Raw genomic sequence first — 10,074 nt, 5'->3', positions numbered from 1 at the left:
CCTCGCACCTACACAAAACAAATAAATCCTCGCAACCAACGCGATAAGGGGTTGTCAATCCCTTCACGGTCACTTACGAGAGTGAGATATGATAGATATGATAATATAATATTTTTTGTATTTTTATGATAAAGATGCAAAGTAATATAAAAGCAAAGTAAAAAGCAAAGGAAATAACTAAGTGTTGGAAGATTAATATGATGAAGATAGACCCGGGGGCCATAGGTTTCACTAGTGGCTTCTCTCAAGAGCATAAGTATTTTACGGTGGGTGAACGAATTACTGTTGAGCAATTGACATAATTGAGCATAGTTATGAGAATATCTAGGTATGATCATGTATATAGGCATCACGTCCGAGACAAGTAGACCGACTCCTGCCTACATCTACTACTATTACTCCACTCATCGACCGCTATCCAGCATGCATCTAGAGTATTAAGTTCATAAAAACAGAGTAACGCCTTAAGCAAGATGACATGATGTAGAGGGATAAATTCATGCAATATGATAAAAACCCCGTCTTGTTATCCTCGATGGCAACAATACAATACGTGCCTTGCTGCCCCTACTGTCACTGGGAAAGGATACCGCAAGATTGAACCCAAAACTAAGCACTTCTCCCATTGCAAGAAAGATCAATCTAGTAGGCCAAACCAAATTGATAATTCGAAGAGACTTGCAAAGATAACCAATCATACATAAAAGAATTCAGAAGATTCAAATATTGTTCATAGATAAACTTGATCATAAACCCACAATTCATCGGTCTCAACAAACACACCGCAAAAGAAGATTACATTGAATAGATCTCCACGAGAGAGGGGGAGAACATTGTATTGAGATCCAAAAAGAGAGAAGAAGCCATCTAGCTACTAACTATGGACCCGAAGGTCTGAGGTAAACTACTCACACTTCATCGGAGGGGCTATGGTGTTGATGTAGAAGCCCTCCGTGATCGATGCCCCCTCCGGCGGAGCTCCGGAATAGGCCCCAAGATGGGATCTCGTGGGTACAGAAGGTTGCGGCGGTGAAATTAGGTTTTTGGCTCCGTATCTGATCGTTTGGGGGTACGTAGGTATATATAGGAGGAAGGAGTACGTCGGTGGAGCAACAAGGGGCCCACGAGGGTGGAGGGCGCGCCCTGGGGGGTAGGCACGCCCCCTACCTCGTGGCCTCCTCTTTTGTTTCTTGACGTAGGGTCCAAGTCTCCTGGATCATATTCATTCTGAAAATCACATTCCCGAAGGTTTCATTCCGTTTGGACTCCGTTTGATATTCCTTTTCTGCGAAACTCTGAAATAGGCAAAAAACAACAATTCTGGGCTGGGCCTCCGGTTAATAGGTTAGTGTCAAAAATAATATAAAAGTGAATAATAAAGCCCAATAATGTCCAAAACAGTAGATAATATAGCATGGAGCAATCAAAAATTATAGATACGTTGGAGACGTATCAAGCATCCCCAAGCTTAATTCCTACTTGTCCTCGAGTAGGTAAATGATAAAAACAGAATTTTTGATGCGGAGTGCTACTTGGCATAATTTCAATGTAATTCTTCTTAATTGTGGTATGAATATTCAGATCCGAAAGATTCAAGACAAAAGTTTAATATTGACATAAAAATAATAATACTTCAAGGATACTAACTAAGCAATCATGCCTTCTCAAAATAACATGGCCAAAGAAAGTTATCCCTACAAAATCATATAGTCTGGCTATGCTCTATCTTCACCACACAAAGTATTTAAATCATGCACAACGCCGATGACAAGCCAAGCAATTGTTTCATACTTTTGATGTTCTCAAATTTTTTCAATATTCACGCAATACATGAGCGTGAGCCATGGACATAGCACTATATGTGGAATAGAATGGTGGTTGTGGAGAAGACAAAAAGGAGAAGATAGTCTCACATCAACTAGGCGTATCAACGGGCTATGGAGATGCCCATCAATAGATATCAGTGTGAGTGAGTAGGGATTGCCATGCAACGGATGCACTAGAGCTATAAGTATATGAAAGCTCAACAAAAGAAACTAGGTGGGTGTGCATCCAACTCGCTTGCTCACGAAGACCTAGGGCATTTTGAGGAAGCCCATCCTTGGAATATACAAGCCCAGTTCTATAATGAAAAATTCCCACTAGTATATGAAAGTGACAAAATGAGAGATTCTCTATGATGAAGATCATGGTGCTACTTTGAAGCACAAGTGTGGTAAAAGGATAGTAACATTGTCCCTTCTCTCTTTTTCTCTCATTTTTTTTATTTGGGCCTTCTCCTTTTTTTATGGCTTTTTTTTATTTTTCGTCGGGAGTCTCATCCCGACTTGTGGGGGAATCATAGTCTCCATCATCCTTTTCCTCACTTGGGACAATGCTCTAAAAATGAAGATCATCACACTTTTATTTTCTTACAACTCAACAATTACAACTCGATACTTAGAACAAAATATGACTCTATATGAATGCCTCCGGCGGTGTACCAGGATATGCAACGAATCAAGAGTGACATGTATGAAAGAATTATGAACGGTGGCTTTGGCACAAATACGATGTCAACAACATGATCATGCAAAGCAATATGACAATGATGGAGCGTGTCATAATAAACGGAATGGTGGAAAGTTGCATGGCAATATATCTCAGAATGGCTATGGAAATGCCATGATAGGTAGGTATGGTGGCTGTTTTGAGGAAGGTTTATGGTGGGTGTATGATACCGGCGCAAAGTGCGCGGTATTAGAGAGGCTAGCAATGGTGGGAGGAAGAAAAGTGCGTATAATCCATGGACTCAACATTAGTCATAAAGAACTCATATAATTATTGCAAAAATCTACAAGTTATCAAAGCAAAGTATTACGCGCATGCTCCTAGGGGGATAGATTGGTAGGAAAAGACCATCGCTCGTCCCCGACCGCCACTCATAAGGAAGACAATAAATAAATAAATCATGCTCCGACTTCATCACATAATGGTTCACCATTTGTGCATGCTACGGGAATCACAAACTTTAATAGAAGTATTTCTCAAATTCACAACTACTCAACTAGCATGACTCTAATATCACCATCTTTATATCTCAAAACAATTATCAAGCATCAAACTTTTCTTAGTATTCAACACACTCATAAGAAAGTTTTTACTAATCTTGAATACCAAGCATATTAGGATTATTTAAGCAAATTACCATGCTATTTAAGACTCTCAAAATAATCTAAGTGAAGCATGAGAGATCAATATTTTCTATAAAACAAATCCACCACCGTGCTCTAAAAGATATAAGTGAAGTACTAGAGCAAAACTATATAACTCAAAAGATATAAGCGAAGCACATAGAGTATTCTAACAAATTCCAAATCATGTGTGGCTCTCTCAAAAGGTGTGTACAGCAAGGATGATTGTGGTAAAATAAAAAGCAAAGACTCAAATCATACAAGACGCTCCAAGCAAAACACATATCATGTGGTGAATAAAAATATAGCTCCAAGTAAAGTTACCGATGGAAGTAGACGAAAGAGGGGATGCCTTCCGGGGCATCCCCAAGCTTTGGCTTTATGGTGTCCTTAGATTATCTTGGGGGTTCCATGGGCATCCCCAATCTTAGGCTCTTTCCACTCCTTGTTCCATAATCCATCAAAATCTTTCACCCAAAACTTGAAAACTTCACAACACAAAACTCAACAGAAAATCTCGTGAGCTCCGTTAGCGAAAGAAAACAAAAGACCACTTCAAGGTACTGCAATGAACTCATTCTTTATTTATATTGGTGTTAAACCTACTGTATTCCAACTTCTCTATGGTTTATAAACTATTTTACTAGCCATAGATTCATCAAAATAAGCAAACAACACACGAAATGCAGAATCTGTCAAAAACAGAACAGTCTGTAGTAATCTGTAACTAACGCAAACTTCTGGAACTCCAAAAAATCAGCCAAAATAGGACGACCTAGACAATTTGTTTATTGATCAGCAGAAATTGGAATCACTATTTTATCACGTTCTGGTGATTTATAACAATTATTTTTGTGAGCAGAAAGTTTCTGGAAATTACAGCAAGATCAAATAACTATCATCCAAGAAGATCCTATAGGTTTAACTTGGAACAAACACTAATTAAAACATAAAAACACATCTAACCAAAGGCTAGATCAAATATTTATTCCTAAACAGAAGCAAAAAGCAAAAAATAAAAATAAAATTGGGTTGCCTCCCAACAAGCGCTATCGTTTAACGCCCCTAGCTAGGCATAAAAGCAAGGATAGATCTAGGTATTGCCATCTTTGGTAGGCAATCCATAAGTGGCTCTCATGATAGATTCATATGGTAATTTTATTTTCTTCCTAGGGAAGTGTTCCATGCCTTTCTTTAGTGGAAATTGGAATCTAATATTCCCTTCCTTCATATCAATAATTGCACCAATCGTTCTAAAGAAAGGTCTACCAAGAATAATAGGACATGAAGGATTGCAATCTATATCAATAACGATAAAATCTACGGGAAAATAGTTCCTATTTGCAACAATAAGAACATCATTAATTCTTCCCATAGGTTTCTTCATAGTGGAATCCGCAAGGTGCAAGTTTAGAGAGCAATCATCAAAATTACGAAAATCTAGCAAATCGCACAAAGTTTTGGGAATAGTGGAAACACTAGCACCCAAATCACATAAAACATAAAACTCATGATCCTTAATCTTAATTTTAATAGTAGGTTCCCACTCATCATAAAGTTTTCTAGGGATAGAAACTTCCAACTCAAGATTTTTTTCATAAGATTGCATCAAGGCATCAACGATATGTTTGGTAAACGCTTTATTTTGACTATAAGCATGAGGAGAATTTAGCACGGATTGCAACAAGGAAATACAATCTATTAAAGAGCAATTTTCATAATTAAATTCCTTGAAATCCAAAATAGTGGGTGTATTGAGATCTAAAGTTTTGACCTCTTTATTACCACTTCTATCAATTTTAGCATCAAGATCTAAAAACTCCGAATTTTTGGAACGCCTTCTAGGTAAATGTGGATCATATTCAGTCCCATCATTATCAAGATTCATATTGCAAAACAAAGATTTAATAGGGGACACATCAATAACTTTTAGATCTTCATCTTTATTTTAGAAATTTGAAGAACACGCTTTCATAAAGCAATCTTTCTTAGCACGCATCCTAGCGGTTCTTTCTTTGCACTCATCAATGGAAATTCTCATGGCTTTGAGAGACTCATTGATATCATGCTTAGGAGGAATAGATCTAAGCTTTAAAGAATCAACATCAAGAGAAATTCTATCAACTTTCCTAGCCAATTCATCAACTTTAAGCAATTTCTCTTCAAGCAAAGCATTAAAATTCTTTTGCGAATTCATAAACTCTTTAACACTAGTCTAAAATTCAGAGGGCATATTATTAAAATTTCCATAAGAGTTATTGTAGGAATTACCATAATTATTAGAGGAATTGCTAGGATAAGGCCTAGGATTAAAGTTTCCTCTATACGCGTTGTTACCAAAATTATTCCTACCAACAAAATTCACATCCATAGATTCATTATTATTCTCAATCAAAGTACACGAAGGCATATCATTAGGATCAGAAGAAACACTCTTAGTAGCAAATAATTTCATAAGTTCATCCATCTTTCCACTCAAAACATTAATTTCTTCTATCGCATGCACTTTTTTATTAGTAGATCTTTCAGTGTGCCATTGAGAATAATTAACAATAATATTATCTAGGAGTTTAGTAGCTTCTCCTAAAGTGATTTCCATAAAAGTGCCTCCCGCGGCCGAATCTAAAAGATTTCTAGAAGCAAAATTCAATCCGGCATAATTTTTTTGTATAATCATCCCCAAATTCAAACCATGAGTAGGGCAATTACGTATCATTAATTTCATCCTCTCCCAAGCTTGTGCAACATGTTCATGATCAAGTTGCTTAAAATTCATAATATCGTTTCTAAGAGAGATGATCTTAGTGGGAGGAAATTACTTAGAGATAAAAGCATCTTTGCACTTGTTCCAAGAATCAATACTATTTTTAGGCAAAGACGAAAACCAAGCTTTAGCACGATCTCTAAGCGAAAAAGGAAATAGCTTCAATTTAACAATATCATTATCAACATCTTTCTTCTTTTGCATATCACACAAATCAACGAAGCTATTTAGATGAGTAGCGGCATCTTCACTAGGAAGGCCGGCGAATTGATCTTTCATGACAAGATTCAACAAAGCAGCATTGATTTCACAAGATTCAGTATTGGTAAGAGGAGCAATCGGAGTGCTAAGGAAATCATTATTGTTGGTATTGGTAAAGTCACATAATTGGTATTATCTTGAGCCATCGTGACAAACAAGCAATCCAACACACGAGCGAACAAAAAGCAAGCGAAAAAAGGCAAACGGAAAAGAGAGGGCGAACAAAACGGCAAGGGTGAAGTGGGGGAGAGGAAAACGAGAGGCAAATGGCAAATAATGTAATACGAGAGATAAGGGATTGTGATGGGTACTTGGTATGTTGACTTTTGCGTAGACTTCCCCGGCAACGACGCCAGAAATCCTTCTTGCTACCTCTTGAGCACTGCTTTGGTTTTCCCTTGAAGAGGAAAGGGTGATGCAGCAAAGTAGCGTAAGTATTTCCCTCAGTTTTTGAGAACCAAGGTATCAATCCAGTAGGAGGCTACGCGCGAGTCCCTCGCACCTACACAAAACAAATAAATCCTCGCAACCAACGCGATAAGGGGTTGTCAATCCCTTCACGGTCACTTACGAGAGTGAGATCTGATAGATATGATAAGATAATATTTTTGGTATTTTTATGATAAAGATGCAAAGTAAAATAAAAGCAAAGGAAATAACTAAGTGTTGGAAGATTAATATGATGAAGATAGACTCGGGGGCCATAGGTTTCACTAGTGGCTTCTCTCAAGAGCATAAGTATTTCACGGTGGGTGAACGAATTACTGTTGAGCAATTGACATAATTGAGCATAGTTATGAGAATATCTAGGTATGATCATGTATATAGGCATCACGTCCGAGACAAGTAGACCGACTCCTGCCTGCATCTACTACTATTACTCCACTCATCGACCGCTCTCCAGCATGCATCTAGAGTATTAAGTTCATAAAAATAGAGTAACGCCTTAAGCAAATGACATGATGTAGAGGGATAAATTCATGCAATATGATAAAAAAAACCATCTTGTTATCCTCGATGGCAACAATACAATACGTGCCTTGCTGCCCCTACTGTCACTGGGAAAGGACACCGCAAGATTGAACCCAAAGCTAAGCACTTCTCCCATTGCAAGAAAGATCAATCTAGTAGGCCAAACCACATTGATAATTCAAAGAGACTTGCAAAGATAACCAATCATACATAAAAGAATTCAGAAGATTCAAATATTGTTCATAGATAAACTTGATCATAAACCCACAATTCATCGATCTCAACAAACACACCGCAAAAGAAGATTACATCGAATAGATCTCCATGAGAGAGGGGGAGAACATTGTATTGAGATCCAAAAAGAGAGAAGAAGCCATCTAGCTACTAACTATGGACCCGAAGGTCTGAGGTAAACTACTCACACTTCATCGGAGGGGCTATGGTGTTGATGTAGAAGCCCTCCGTGATCGATGCCCCCTCCGGCGGAGCTCCAGAACAGGCCCCAAGATGGGATCTCGTGGGTACATAAGGTTGCGGCGGTGGAATTAGGTTTTTGGCTCCGTATCTGATCGTTTGGGGGTACGTAGGTATATATAGGAGGAAGGAGTACGTCGGTGGAGCAACAGGGGCCCCACGAGGATGGAGGGCGCGCCCTGGGGGGGGGGGGGTAGGCGCGCCCCCTACCTCGTGGCCTCCTCTTTTGTTTCTTGACGTAGGGTCCAAGTCTCCTGGATCATATTCGTTCTAAAAATCACGTTGCCGAGGGTTTCATTCCGTTTGGACTCCGTTTGATATTCCTTTTATGCGAAACTCTAAAATAGGCAAAAAACAGCAATTCTGGGCTGGGCCTCCGGCTAATAGGTTAGTCCCAAAAATAATATAAAAGCGAATAATAAAGCCCAATAATGTCCAAAATAGTAGATAATATAGCATGGAGCAATCAAAAATTATATATACGTTGAAGACGTATCAGAGGGCCATGCACTAGCGGGCGAGCGAGCGGAAGCGGAACGCCTGATGCAGCACGAGCGCGAGGAGGAGGTCGAGCAGCGCGGGGAGGAGGAGGAGGTGATGCAGCAGCATCAGCCGGCAGCACCGGATGGCGCATCAGACTACGATGCTGGCGGCCTACCAGCAGGCCTTCCCATGGGCGGAGGCGTCGGCGTTCGTCGGCCTGACCGCTCTGGCGTCAACGACGACGCCTAGGGCTGCGGGCTGCGGATGCGGAATGTTTTGTTTTTATCTAATGTTTTAAGTTTTAATTATTTTAAGTGGACTCTTGCCGGTGTTTAATTTATTGTAATGTTTGAAGTTTTTATTTTAGAATTTTTACGCCTTTTAAGTTGATCAAACGGACACACGTGTACCAAATGCGCCGGACGCATTGGCCACGCCTACAACCCACTGGGCAACACCATACACTCTAGTCCGCTCGGCCAACCCAAACCGACAAAAGGGGACAAAATTTGCATCTGTTTGCGTCAGCACGTTGGAGTTGGCCCAAGGGCATCTCAAACACCAACCCTCAAACCAGACACTGCATCCTTCCGTAGACAGGGGGCCAGTCCTGCTGACACGGATGCGGGCATCCAGCCATAGCCGCATACATTTCAAATCGGATTTCAACTAACCGAACGATTTTTATCAAACACGATGGAATTCGTCAAAGTTTGGATAGAATATAGCACAAATCATCCATAAATAGCATGCAAATATGTCTAATACAACAATAATCCAAATTCAGCAAGATTAACCTGATGTGCAACAAGTTTTCATGGATGGATCATGTTATTCAACACATACTACCCCTTGAGCTTGATAACCCACAAGTACAGGGGATCATTTGTAGCCTTTTTCGATAAGTAAGAGTGTCAAACCCAATGAGGAGTAATGACCCACAAGTATAGGGGGTCAAACATAGTCCTTTCGATGAGTTGCGTCAAACCCAATGAGGAGTAGAGGAAAATGAGAAACGATTTTCAGCAAGATATTCTCTGCAAGTGCCGTAAGTAACAATGATAGATAGTTTTGTAGCAAGGTAATTCGTAACAGGTAACAAGTAACAATGGTAACAAAGGTGCAGCAAGGTATCCCAATCCTTTTTATAGCAAAGGACAGACCTGAACATTCTCTTATAACAAGTAAAGCATTCTTGAGGACACAGGGGAATTATCATCTAGTCACCTTCATCATGTCTATTTGATTCGCGTTCGCTGCTTTGATAATTTGATATGTGGGTGGACCGGTGCTTGGGTGTCGTTCTTACTTGAACAAGCAACCCACTTATGATTACCCCCTCTCGCAAGCATCCGCAACTACGAATGGCGGGTCGTCCAAGTCGACGGAGGAGGTGTCTTCGTCGTTGGGCGAGGAGTCGAAGAGGTCGATGAGCCCTTTCAGCCACGGGACGGCCCTGTACTTCTAACGCTTCAGCTTTGCCACCCGAGTCGCCTCCGCCACCACGTGCTCCGACTGCTCAATGGCAAGCCAAAGTGTCTTGGTGTTCTTTCGACGGAGCCGCCGAGCGTCCATCTCCGCCGTCGTAAGTGAACAACGGTAGACCCAAGAGAGGAGCCGCTCATCCTTGTCGGGCTCCACCGGCAACCCGCGGTGGCGGCGCATGGACTGCTATATCGCTTCCCTCTCCCTTGCCCACTACCTCTTGTAGTGCGCAGAGCGCGCCTCTGATTTCGGTGTGCGCGGGGGACGGGAGGGACCAGCTCCAGAGTTCGCGCTGCATCGGTGGGGGAGAGGCGGGACGGCAGATCCGGAACTGCCTCATGTCCACCTTGGACCTCTCGAGGGCAATGCGGAGGGCCAGCTCCTCGTCGACGTCGAGGTCGAAGTCGGAGCGGCTTTCAGCGCTCAACATGGTCGTCGGAGTCGTCAGAGTGGATTGAAATC

This window comes from Triticum aestivum, chromosome 7D, assembly GCF_018294505.1.
Source record: "Triticum aestivum cultivar Chinese Spring chromosome 7D, IWGSC CS RefSeq v2.1, whole genome shotgun sequence".
NCBI classification, from domain to species: Eukaryota; Viridiplantae; Streptophyta; class Magnoliopsida; order Poales; family Poaceae; genus Triticum; species Triticum aestivum.
The sequence above is the reverse complement of the archived record's forward strand: the minus strand, read 5'-3'. Positions refer to the sequence as shown.